Source organism: Aplysia californica, unplaced genomic scaffold, assembly GCF_000002075.1.
Source record: "Aplysia californica isolate F4 #8 unplaced genomic scaffold, AplCal3.0 scaffold00734, whole genome shotgun sequence".
Classification (NCBI taxonomy): Eukaryota; Metazoa; Mollusca; class Gastropoda; order Aplysiida; family Aplysiidae; genus Aplysia; species Aplysia californica.
The window spans coordinates 155,681-169,763 of NW_004798004.1; the positions used below are offsets into that span (position 1 = coordinate 155,681).

The window sequence follows — 14,083 nt, forward strand, 5'->3', positions numbered from 1 at the left end:
ATGGCCGAGTTGATTGATCCGTTATTTTTGTAGATATTTGTTATCATAGCGGCTTGTTTTGTCTTGGCATGCCCGGAGTCTGTCCCAGAGATTTCAGCACAACACGATCCTCGTGAATCCAATAATAGTATTAAATAACCTTTTTTGTTTTTCTCTCTTTTTCTTGAAGTATGATATCGAACCTGTTCAACTTCATTTATGTCAGAAACAGTGTTTGCAGCCAGAGAGAAAATGTGAAGAGCAAAAGCAACTTCCCAATTATTACAACACACCGAGTCGGAAATTTGATCACTTCTAAGAATGTATTTTAATCATAAAATTAAACGAGGTAAAGCTTAGGATACATGAACTAAATTAATTATACCTGCACCCTGCTACTGCTACCGTCCCAATTGTTAAATCAGCCCTGGAATGACATAGAATCTAATATATGGCTCTATATAATAGTGTGCTTGTTTGATAAATATAATAATAATTGTCTATGTACATATATCACGATCTGATGATGACTTTTAATATCTATATATGGATGAAAAGAAGAAAAAATAAATTGTTATATTATATAAAAGAGACCTAGATTGCAATCTGCAACCGCAAAAGTACATGCACGTGTTCTAAATAACTCAAACGCTGTTCTGCGTGTTTTCCACAACGCAAATAAGGGCCCTCTGTAGGCACTATACATCTAGTAATTTAACTTGAAACTTGGTAACAAACAAATCTACATTATATAGATCTAACTCTAAAATTCCCAGAATAATTTGACGTGTTACGTATACGTGTTTGCTAAATTCGCGCAAAGTTAGGTCGTTACGCTAGGCCTACACGCTTGCGTGACTGGAAGGGCGCACGGCAGGGTCTCCGATTAGGCCTACACACAGAATTCTACACCAAGTGTAGAATTCTGTGGGCCTACATCAATTGGAGCTTAGAAGTGAGTACATGTATTAAAACTCTACTTTTAATCTCCTTGGCCTATGTATTGTCACAGCTTTTTGTCGGATTGTCTTGATGATGGATCTTCAATTTCTGTCTCAACAATTGAACTTAAAAATATCACTAAAAGACACAAAAACTTTGCAAAAAGTAGACTTGATCTAGATCTAGATCAGTGTAAACTCTCTGATCTAGATTCTAGATCTACATTTCCTTTCGATTTCCGCATTTAGTCATTTAGCGTAACGCAGCGGGCAAACATTGTTTTCCTTTTGTCCAGGAAACAATTGTTGGGAAATGTAACTGATAATATTGAATTAATGTTGTCTTTGATCTGCATATTTTTCATAAACGTACGACCTGGTCTTGTGGGACAATTGAACAAAAATTCTAAAAATCTTTTGACGTTTATTCTGGAAAAGTAGGCGCGTTCTTTCGGAACGGAAATAGAACCATACGTCATGACCTTGGGACCCCGTGCTGAAAACTTTGGAGTGCAGCCCCGTAGCCCTTATCCTGCACTTCATTTTTCCTCCTGTAGAACGGTAGACTAGAGACCCGTCCGGATCATTCCTAAGGGGCTTAAAAATACGTTTACATAGTTTTTGATAGCCAAGGATATTGCTGAAAGTTGTTTAGATTACTAAGGTACACAATCAGTTTAATAAAGGGATTGTAGTGGGTTGAAATCAATCAAAACAGGGCAGAACAACAATAGGCCTAGTCTAGGTTGTAAGTGTGGTGGGTTGGAACAACAGTAATTCTACCAGAGCAGATGGCCACATGCCTGTTACAACAGTTGACTTAAAGTGGTTGGGGTATTTGTGACTTTTCATGTTCATGCCTTGTTCTTTACTGTCACATTGATAAATGAACTAATGTGCTATGTAGATAACTCATGTAAATAGAACTGTTCGGCGAAAATGACTCGGAATAAGCAAGACTGACAACAGCAATGGCGTCGTCAACCCTACAATCCGAAGAGGGCGCAGAGAGAGAGATCAGGCGAGAGGAGAGGAGTGTCAGATCCAGAACAGAACGTCAACTACTGTCTACGTAGTTGTCTTCTTTCTCATTTCTTTAACCTAATATGGGGACTGCCCTAATATGTACTTTCCACAGATTTTTTGGTGTTTTTACTAGCCAGCCGGCAGTAAACTCGTCTTGGCAAGAAATCGATCTTCGAAAGCAGTCGATGTCATTATTGTGAGAGTGCGAGTTGCGAGTGATGACCTACATATTTGCACGCATCCCAGACATTTCCATTGACCAGTTTTTGCATTGTAAAGGTAGGAATCAAAATGAAAAGTGCTGCTTCTAAATTTTTATTATTTGCCCACTTTTATCGGGCTCGTGATACGACTCTGTTAGTTTGTATTTTATATGCTGTGCAAATATGTAGGTCAAATGATGTCATATTTACCGGCGGTTGCCTTTGACCTCTGACCGGATACAGCAGGCATGGTTCTAAATTTAGAACGTTGTTACCTGTAGGTGGTCAACTTTTTTTTGCACCATGTGATCTCCTGCCTGGACATGGTCACATTTAATTCAAAGCCTGTAGAAATTTAGATGTAACGATTGAAATATTTCATTATCTTCACTCAAATGAGCTGAATTTTTTGTTGTTCTTTTGTTTAAATTAACTGAACTTGGTTTCAACATGACATGACATGGAATTGTCAGAGAAAGTGAAAGCAAGACAACAGTGAGAAATGCAGTTGACAGCTCATCAGCTGAACTTCTGCCTTGGTGGGTGTGTTTAGAGAGGGACAGTCAAATTATTTGAACTTTGGGTTCAAGTCTATAAATCTATCAGTGCTGCCCATGGGCTTTGTGGCTTATGCACGTAGGACAACTGACCAAAAAGTCTGCAGAGTTTTTGACTTCTTTTCTTTTTATATAAAATTTTTAAAATTCCTTTCGATCCTAAAAAGTCGACTGGTAGAAATAAAGTCGCTGTCTGCATTGTTGACCATAGGTACAGTACAGCTATGAAGGAAAAATTTTAGTATTTGAGCTTGACCATTCTATCCTCTTTCCTCTCTTGCTCTTTTCTTTCAATTTGTGGAACATGGAGCCTGTTGTGAAACTCGCCTCGTTTTCTTTAATTCTTGATTATTGATAAATTGCATGTGCTTTCTTTCACAGATCTATCAAGGCATGTCCTGAGCCTGAAGCCATTTCAGTATTTTTAATTAATTCACTATACAGTATAACAAAGATAGCTCGAATTCGTCAAGACCGACCTTGGCTGTTCGAGGGATCTGTAGTTGGAGGGATATCTTTCAAAGATAAAAAAGAAGAAAGAAAAAAACGGAACTGCAGCCACAGTTCGATGGATGCGTGATCTTGAATCTTCTGTGTTCGACCTATCTGTATTATATTGTATAAAATTCTTTTTCAGAATGGACAATGAAACTAGGTGTATGTTATTTTGTTTTTTTTCAGAAAAGATGTCAATTCTAAATATTTGCTGGCTGCATTTCAACAGACGCAAACAGTGAAGCTGGTGTTAATTTACTCTTATAATATATGATTTTTGTAACATTTTAAAATCTCATACAGGAACATAAAATATGACTGAAAGCCAGTCTTTTCACGTGAATACTTGTTTTGGGTAAGTCTCCTTTTTTTCAGTTTTCACTAGCAGAACAGACCAGAGAATGTCATGTCTCTGTCAACTTAACGAAACAAAATGGTAAAACTGCAACATGACATTTTATTCTATTGGAATGGGAGACTGTTCCAAACAAATAGTTGATTGTCTTTTAACCCTATCCGTATATGTCATGTTTTACTATCGTATCCATACGATGTGGGGAACTCTGTGCCACCACTTTCCAAAGAGGAAATTTACACGTTAATCCGATCCGTACGCTTTGCATAGAGCAGTCTATCAAAAAAAAATTGTTTTAAATACTGAATATTTCAGAGATCTTTGCACAAGTATTCTAAAATGTGAAGAATACAACCCCAGGACGTACAGATAGGGTTAAGTTAAAGTTGACGGGGATGGACCAATATAGTTTATGATAAATTCTCTGTTGCTACACTAAGTATTTCCAAAGAGTTAAATTCTAGAATTCTCAGGGCTTTCATATATTATGCATACACATTTTAACCTGATGTAAAAAATGAATTGCTTCCTTCTTCTGAGATCATTTTCTGCCTTTATTAAAAGGAGTGGTGCTCATGCAGTGAAAATCAGTACAATGACTCTTATAATCTCGCTGTCCTTTTCTGTAGGACTGACAGGTCACAGTGACCTAGCTCATTGACACATTCTTTGCTTGTTATTCCCGCATATTAAACATTTATTATTTTTATTGATATAAAAGCGTCAGCAAAAATAATACATGAATTGTAGTGAATCAACCAGACTGAATTAAAATCGTAGGTAAATTTTTACTTTCACTCCCGCACACAGATGCACTGTTTCAGGGGTCAAACCGCTGTACTGTTTGCTGCAGATCACACATAAAGCCACTAAAACTGTCGCAAATCAATTATTTTCAAGACAATTTCAAATCTAACAGTAAAATATCAAATTATGGGTGTAAAAACAGGGGGGCATGCCCCCCTGTAACCCCCCAGATTTTCTTTTACCCCAGTGGGGCAGGCCCCCCTGGAACCCCCCGATTGGTCCAAAGCATGTCTATCTCGGTTAAAAACAATCAAATATTTCAAAAACCATTAATTTGCGACGGAAATGAAGTTGATATTCGTGTTCAGCGCATCAATATTTAGTAGAAAATTGACAACTGGTAGCTGAGTGTGAGACGGGAGGGAAAGTAAAAAAATACCAAATCGTATTCTCTTCTATTCTTCAGTGTTCATAATTGTATTAATTGTGCCAAAAAAAATTTAATTGTTTTAATTGTAATAAGACTTCTGTCATGTACGGTATATTGAACAATTCAGAGCTATGATTTAAAATCAAGTAGGCCTACCGGTAGTAGTAGTAAAGTAGGCCTATTTTTTTAAATTAAAATATTTTTTAATGCTTTTGTTGTCTTGAAAAGATAATAGACGGTACCCATTGTCATCATGTTCGGTTCGGGTTGGGGCTAGCTGAATTGCCCTCCACATGAGAGGGACAAAACCATTGATGACCACCAATATAATATCAAATTCAAGTAGATGCATTTGATTTCAAGGCCATGCGTCGGGTGATAGTGATAAGTTTGGGGATTTGGTTTATTAATATCAATATCATGTAGTTAACTGAAGTGGCCTGAAACCGAACCGATCCTTCAATGGGCAACAGATATAAATTTTATGGTGAAGACTAAGCTTGTACTTGTACCAAGACAGACTGAATCAACAGTACTTTTACTTTTTGGTGACCCCCTACTACTGTTCAGTATCCTAAAAAACAAAGGTAAAAACAACACAGCTCAATTCTTTTTCTTTCCTAGTTTCAATTTTTTTCATTTGCCGTAAAGTGTCGAACAGGCATAACATTTCTGCCTATTCTTAATGATCTCTACTACTAGATCTGGATCTGTCTTTACAGTCCGTTCTGCTCAACGACTGAAAATCAGTGAAAATGAAAAGGTACGTAAATGTGGACAAGGGAAACAACCCTGAAATTTACTGTAAAGCTGGAACATTTATTAAGTTGTTTCCCTTGGGTGTGGCTTACGCGCACAATTTCCATCTTTTTTGTTTAAACCCTCATTAAAATCTGATCTTGATCATCTATCGAAATGGAAGTCTCGTGTTCAAAGTTTTAAAACATTTTCCCGAGAAAGTTGAACTTCAAAATTTTGTTTCCTCTGGTGGGTTCTGACATGCTTGCTGTAGGCATTGATTAGCGGGAGCATTGTTTTTGTTGAATTGGTCTGGCCTCTCACTCTCACAATTTTGTGTCTATCACTACATGTATCTATCACTGTCACTGACCACATAGTTTTGAGTTTGTTTTTCAGGTTGGAGTCGTTCCTTATTCAGTACAACGAGAGTGTGTCTTTCATATTTGAGAAGAGATCTTTATTCATTAATTTTAAAAAATCACATTTGAACTAACAAAAGATCATTGGTACTAGGTATATATATAATATAGGTGTATTTTTAATCAGACTCCTGAACTGTAACAATTTCTTTTTTCAGTATCTTTTTTGTGTTCTATTAACTAATAGTGTTAGATCTCAATGCTCAACAAATGTGCAGAAATAGGCCTACCATTGCTGCAGTATTATTGTTCATTAAACAGATCTTCCTATTTTGCTTTGCGTATAGCTCTTTAGTTATTCTTAATAAGTTAATATTAGACTCACCTTTTGTTGCAGGTGTTTTCAATTTCAACTGAACCAGACAAGATCTTGAACTTGAAGTATTTTTGACTTTCAGCTTAAATTTTAATGTTTCTGGTGTGTCTAAAATAATTAATTGCTCCAGATACATAATATTTTACCGGTAACAATTTCATTTCCAAGTATTCTTCTCCAGCTAGCTTTATGTCCTTCATTTTGAGAGCTTCTCAGTATAACAGAAAACTGGACATCTGCAGGTCTGTCATGTCTACTAGGGTTGCACACATGTGGTGAAATACTCCTCACGACCTGAGAGCCATCGGCTGTAGCCTACTACTACTGGTGAATGCTGCCATAGTGAGATTCTCATTTTGCTGGCCCAAGTGTTTGTTTGTTTTTAAAGGATAAAACCAAACCAATGATTTTTTAAAGAATATATTGATTCAATTTTTAAAAAATGATTTCTTGGTTGTTTTCTACATGTTGCCAATATGTGTCTCTGCATGATCAAGTTAGCCTAGCTGGTGTGGGGCCGGTCATAGTCATATTCTTTCAACAAACTGTCTTTGTTTTATTTCCTCTTGTTTTTACTAGTCAGTTGGCCCCCACTTCTCTTCTGCTCACGCAATTTTCATTTGTTTCCACTAATGCTGCAGCACCATTTTTCTTCTTTTTTTTTGTATCTTGGAAGCTCTAAGTTACTAAGTGTCTGTGTCAGCTGTCTATGTCAGTTTGTTTTTGGTGTGTTTGCAAGTTTCTGACAAACAGGTGAAAGGTCGAAGTTGAAGGCTGAATGCTGACTTTAATTGTCTATACTGCTTTCTGCTGTCCCTTGTTCTTGTAGTCATGGGTGGTGTTTGGAAGGCAATGTGTGATAGATAGGTCTGACTGCTTTACTTTCTCTGTCTGTGTTTGTTTTTTTCCCCCAATGCTACCCGTGATTATTGTTTATGTGAATGTGTTTGTCTTCTGCCTGAACATTTCCAGTACCATCAGTTATGTCATTGTGTTGATGTTTACACATGGTCTGCAGCATTCTCATGCATTCCGTCCTGTAATCCCTTTCTCTCTCCCCCCCGTCCTCCCTCTCTCTCTCTCTCCACATGCGCACACACACACACACGCACTCCCTCAAACACACATACGCACCCTCCTCACAGGCACTCCTTCACACACATACACATGTTACAACACACACACATACACACCACACACACATACCCACACATACACACTACACTCCACACATTACTCAACATAGACATGCATGGTTTGAGGGAGAGGGTGTGAATTCAGATGCGTGGGTCCATGTCCCCTGGTCTTCCTTCACAAGCAGTGCATCTTAACAAATGGAGTATAATTTCGTATAAACTCACCTAAGACTGGATGAAACCACTTTTGGGTGAGCAAGTTTAAAGGGGAAAGTGAGATGCTGGTGCAGTTGCAATTGTCCAAGATGGCCACCCATTGTCGAGGAGGAAAGTGGTTGGCTAAGACAAGTGAAGGTCTTGGACGGTGTTGTTATATAATGTATAAAAAATGCAAGGGGTAAATGGATGGGAAGTGGTCATTTGTAAAGGCAATTCACTACCTCAGAATTACAACATTCTATCTGCTCAGTTACTCAGTTGGCCCTACCTAGTTTTTATAAATTTGATGTCAAAATTTTTTAGTTTAACAGTATGTCAATCTCTTTCGAATGCAATTCTTTGAATGTCTTGATTACGACTCCTTATATTCGTACGATTTTGATAGAACATTTGCATTCTGACCTCATGGTGTTAGTACCGGTATCTCAAAAATGTCAGATAGAACTTTGTAATTCTGAGGTAGCAAATTGTCTTAGACAGGTAGCCATTGGAACAGGTTTGACTGTACCAGTAGTTATGTACGGTAATTGAATTAAAATGTAAATTGTGGTAAAAGTTTCAAAGTGGAAGACGTTGGAAAAGGTTAAGAAGCACTGCCTTTTTTAAAAATTGCACTTTTTTCACCCTCAAGTTTTCATTCCCAAAAAATTTTTGTTGTTATTTCCAGTCCTGATGGACCGCACATTTTTCTCTGGGTTGCCCACTTATCAAGAAGACGAGAGATACACTGCACCAAGCTCATTTGATTTGGGTACTTCACAGACTGGGACTGTCAAAAACATTTTTTGCTGCAGAAAGTGACGTACTTTTAATTAATTTAGAATAAAAGAAGATGTTTTTTTCCTTGGAGGCCTGTTTCAACATCAAATTTGGCCATCTTTGATAGCTCGCTTGACTGTACAATTTCTCCTGATTAGAAACGGGGGGGGGGGGGGGGGGGGCCGGCTGCCTTTTTAATTTCCAATTTTTTTTCCCCGGGGCCGTTTTTTTCCCCAGATTGTCTTTCAAATTGTGTCAATAGCTTAAACCAAACGTGGTTGGTCTGAAAATGCCTTTACCCCCCCCCCCCCCCCCCCCCCAAATATTAGCCTTTTTCTCTTCTTCTTTGTCTGTGTAAGAATATTATCAAATAGCCCAAATATTCCCCTATAATGTGAAAGAATTTTTAGGGTTTCGTCATCTAACTAGCTAAGTTTAATTCAAAACGGTACCGCGAACATAAATTTATATCATCAAGTCTTGCGTGTTTCAAGGTAGCGAAACAGATGAAAGACACATGAGAACACAAGTGTATAAATTGCGGGTCAGATAAAGGCAACACTTATGTGCTGGTTGCCTACTGTCCCCGTCGTTTTATGCAAGAAAAATTCTGAAATTATGCGATTCTCTTAATTTTAACAAAGAATAAAAATAATCAGAAATTATGCAAAAAAATTATAAAATTTTGCTAAATTATGCGGGGTGCATAAAACCACAGGGACAGACCTATGCTTATCACACACATCAACAGGCCAACTCCAGCATCTGTGGTGTAGTGGTTAGGCCCTTTGCTGTGGCATGCAGGAGACCAGAGTGGGGAGAAATTTTTATAGAGTACTGATATCTTGGTCCTTCTGCTGGGATGTTGTGTATCCGTCCTAGCTCAGATTTGCCACGACACCAAGAGGCCCGCCAACAGAATGATAAATGATCTAGATTGTGTCAATAGGGGCGCAAAAACATTACATCTAAAAAGAAAAAATAACACTGCATATGGGCCTAGTGAAGAAAGGATAGTGAATGCTACGCATCTGTTGCGCAACATTCGGTTGGTGATGGCCCATTGTCTCTGCGGAGGTGGTTCTCATAGGCCCTACACATGAACACGTTGCAGCACGTCGTGCGTTTCTTGGCGTCACTGGATATTGCACTTTCTTTCAGTTTCATCTGGTCATCTTTCTTCTCCTGGCAGCAGTCTGCACACTTTACTTCCCTTTTCTCTTTATCACATCAGTTTGTCCTCGTGGTTTTATGCACCCGGCTTAATTTAGCAAAATTTGATCATTTTTTGCATAATTTCCTATTATATTATAATTTTCCTTTGTCATTCTTTGTTAAAATTAACAGAATCGTATAATTTCACATTTTTGGGCTCAGTTTGCATAATTTCAGATTTTTTTTTGCATAAAACCGCGGGGACAGATCAGTGTGCAAGAAAAACATGCCTGTCACTCTCTATTCTCTTGTCCTCCATTAGTCTTCCCGTTTGTTTGTTTTTGGGTTTTTTTTGGGGGGGTCCTCTAAGTAGACTTAGTTTGTTCCATTCTACCACCAATAGTCCTCATTCTGAAAGTCATGTTTCTGCCAAGGCTGATTTGGCAGGTCAGGTAGATAATAGGCATGACGAATACAATTTATAATTTTTATGAAATATATGGTGAGTGGTGGGGTTGATTGAGATCCAAATTACGTGTCGTTATCTGTTATGGTCAGGCTATTCGCTGTTGCATGCTGAAAGTGAAAGCGAAATGTCATGTTGTGAGGACGTCTAACTTATCGTCGTGTGCAACTCTTGTCTTTCTCTATTTTTGGATGCTGTGTCCCACATGACTAGGTTTGTGTTGTCAAGCAGGGTCAAGGCAGCCTGCCTCCTAAATTGTGTGATTGGGACATCAAACGTGCAGTTGGTCATCTGGGAAGTGAGTTGATTTTGTGATGACCTCAAAGTCTGGGTCATTGCGATGACGGATTAATAAAATTGGTGACTACAGTGAAGATTCACAATGGATACATGAATACATGTGTAGATCTGTCTCTGAAATTGTGGGGATTCCTGTAGAACAGTACAATTTGTCCAATTTCATTTGCCTAAATTTAGGAAAAATATGAAATAGTAATAGTACAAGTTAGTAGGCTACTGCTCAGTGTGTAAATTGATACACGGTATGGCAACTTTCTTGTTTGATTTGGTCATGTTATGAATGATGGCAGGGTCCCTTTAAACATGTTGAGAATAATGGGGTCCGTTTGATTATGTTGTGAATGATGGGATCCCTTTGTTTGATCATGTGAATGATGGGGTCCGTTTGATCATGTTGTGAATGATGGGGTCAGTTTGATTATGTTGTGAATGATGGGGTCCGTTTGATTATGTTGTGAATGATGGGGGTCCGTTTGATTACGTTGTGAATTATGGGGTTCGTTTGATCATGTTGTGAATGATGGGGTTCGTTTGATTACCTTGTGAATGATGGGGTTCGTTTGATTACGTTGTGAATGATGGGGTCCGTTTGATTACGTTGTGAATGATGGGGTTCGTTTGATTACATTGTGAATGATGGGGTTCGTTTGATCATGTTGTGAATGATGGGGTTCGTTTGATCATGTTGTGAATGATGGGGTTTGTTTATCATGTTGTGAATGATGGGGTTCGTTTGATTATGTTGTGAATTATGGCGGGGTCTGTTTGATCTTTTTATGAATAATGGGGTCTTTTTGATCATGTTGTGAATGATGGGGTCCGTTTGATCATGTTGTAAATGATGGCGGGGTCCGTTTGATCATGTTGTGAATGATAGGGTTCGTTTGATCGTGTTATAAATTATGGGGTCCCTTTGTTTGATAATGTGAATGATGGTGGGATCCCTTTGTTTGATCATGTGAATGATGGTGGGGTCCCTTTGTTTGATCATGTGAATGATGGTGGGGTCCCTTTGTTTGATCATGTTGTGAATGATAGGTTTCGTTTGATCATGTTATCAATGATGGGGTCCCTTTGATCATATTGTGAATGATGGGGTCCCTTTGATCATTTTGTGAATGATGGCGGGGTCTGTTTGATCTTGTTATGAATGATGGGGTCCCTTTGTTTGATTTTGATCATGTTATGAATGATGGCGGGGTCCCTTTAATCATTTTGTGAATGATGGGGTCCTTTTGATCATGTTGTGAATAATGGCGGGGTCCGTTTGATCTTGTTATGAATGATGGGGTCCCTTTGTTTGATTTGGTCATGTCATGAATGATGGCAGGGTCAGTTTGATCATTTTGTGAATGATGGGGTCCCTTTGATTTTGATCATGTTGTGAATGATGGGGTCCCTTTGATCATGTTGTGAATGATGGCTTCACCTAACCTCGATGTGGTGAATTAGGGCTCCTTTCTTACCATTGTGAAACAATTGTTGCACTGCTTCCCTTGTGCTGATTTCCTCTTCAGATATTTCAAAGAACTTCAAGTGTCTGGTATCAACAGGACTTTAATGGCTCTGTCCGGTCTTTCACAATTCACAAGACAGTCCACTACCATTGCATTTTTCTCTCTCTGTTTATGGCATCCAGAGATGCTTGTTTCTATTGAAATTGAAAGCACACTGTTGGGACTCGACAAGGGCTGCCAGGGATTTTTTTTTTTTAAAGCAATCACACAGTACGACAATTATAAAACGAAAATTTGAGCTCTTCCAGTGACCTGAAAGAAGTTTTTAAAAAACCGGGACATTATAGATGTTGACTCCTACATGAACTCGATCAGTGGAGATCATGTCAATGACTATAAAGTATTCTTGGGGCTCATTTGTGGTTCCATTGCCTGCTGTGCATTTGGTGATCATCTTATTCTAAAGAACTGGCTCTCTGCATTTGAAAATGCTCAGTAGAACTTCTAACTAAAAGAGAAGTTTAGTCGGCTATAAAAGACTAAGAAGCATTTGGAGCTTTGTTGTTGGAAAAGCAGAGGGAAAAAATGGGGAATGGGTGGACTAAGATAAGAAGCAGCATCTTTTAGCAAGACTATCTTTCCTCTATGAATATGAACTGGTCACAGTGGGTTCCAAATTGGAGTAACTTTGCTTTCCAGTTTTTTCGGGGGGGGGGGGGGGGGGTCCCTTCACAACTGGGGTCACCATCCTTCTCCGCATGTTCTCCTACTGCTCTAAGCTAAGCTTTTTAAAAATTTCCAATGGAGCATTTGCTCCATTTCGCTGAATATAAAGGTCAAACTATGACTTGAAATGGGAAAAGATACATGATGCTTGTGTCAGATCGACCCTTGTCCTTCGTCCACTTCATGTAAGACTTGGGGTAGGGGGAGGCAGAGCAGTCTTTTGTCTCTGGCCTTCAAAAATTGAATGTCTCTACATATTGCTTTTATGTCATCAGTGCCCTTGAAACAAATCTGCCTTTGCCCTACATTATGAGCCCCCACCAATAATTTGGGTTTTTTTTTAAAGTGTGAAACACTTGGCTGTCACCAACAACAACAAAATGAGCTTGGGTCTGCTCTTTTTTTTTTAAATCTCGACCTGTCGGATCAAACCAAGTTGCCATTCTTCTTGTTGAAATGCTCATTGTTTACCCTTACATGACACCCTATCGATATTATGCTGGTGTTCTTCGCCATTCTGATATATGTATAATTTTATGGTCAAGTATTCTTCCGTTGTTGTTTGGTCATGAGTTTATACAGTCTATAATTTCACATTATATAGCACCATCTTTGAACTGAAATTGTAGTGTACAATAACCTGATCATATTTTTAAATATGCTGGTGAACCGTATAGGCTAGCATGCACTTAGCAAATTCAGTAGGACACAGAAATCTTTTTGTTAAATAATGTGTATGAATTGTTCTGTTTTAGAAAGAACATAATGTAGCAATCTGTGTTTTGCTTGTGTGGAAGTTCACTATGTGTGCATACTCGATTGTAATGTATTTTTGTATATATTTCTCTTAAGTTAATCAAGAAATTTCTCATTGTATTAGATTCATTATCAAACTTATGTTTAATATTTTCTGTCCTCTCCAGGTGTAGGTCACTTTACAGCTCGTCAAAAGAATAACTTGTCATGATATGAATATAATCATTTATATTATATTTTAACTATCTTGAAATTTATTCCCAAGTAGCCTACCGGTATGCTTTGTGTCGTAACTTTGATTGTTAGTTTGATTTACAGATGTCCTTAATAAGGTATTCTTTTCTTTTCGTTCCACAGATTCAAAATGTATTGTAATGTAAATTAACGTGAATGGTCACATTTCTCTTCTTTTTTTTCCAGATTCGTCGTCAGTTCTTGCTTATTCCGATACATTTACTTTATAAAAAATATAAAAATGATGTAGACTTCAATACAATAGTCTACAAACTTAAGCTGCGATTTTTTTAAAAAGGGAAAAAATACTACCCGGTACATGGAAATGAATGACTGGGAAATGGTCTGCATATAATTTACACACATACACACAGGGTACCTGAAAAATGGTTGGGAGATGTGTGTGTTGGTGAAATGAGATGGTGGAGATTGATGGAGGGAGGGAGGGAGGGGTAATGTTCGGTACTAATTTAGCTTGAGGTGGTTTGTGGAGAGAAGGTGGTGATGTTGGTGAAGAGATTGAGAGAAATGTGTGATGGTGCATTGTTATAAAACGTTGATAAAAAAGGAATGTGTGGAATTTATTAGTATTAGTGTTGGGGCAATGGCTGGGGTACAGGGATGAGGGTGGCGGTATACTTATACAGACAAAAGTTGTACAAAGAA

At 38.1% G+C, this 14,083-nt stretch overlaps 1 protein-coding gene across 3 annotated transcripts in view; it reads left to right on the top strand.

Moving 5' to 3' along the window:
• The first annotated feature begins 1,439 nt into the window (after nt 1-1,439).
• Nucleotides 1,440-14,083, top strand: part of LOC101852209 (serine/threonine-protein phosphatase 1 regulatory subunit 10) — a 31,667-nt gene continuing 19,023 nt past the window's right edge. Inside the window, exons 1-2 of one of the 3 annotated variants that reach the window (XM_035972542.1) lie at nt 1,440-1,584; nt 2,059-2,688. The gene's annotated coding sequence lies outside the window, so the exon portion shown is untranslated. Of the gene's footprint in view, nt 2,689-14,083 lie in introns of all 3 variants that reach the window. The other 2 variants (XM_035972541.1, XM_005108926.3) reach the window with 2 other exon arrangements.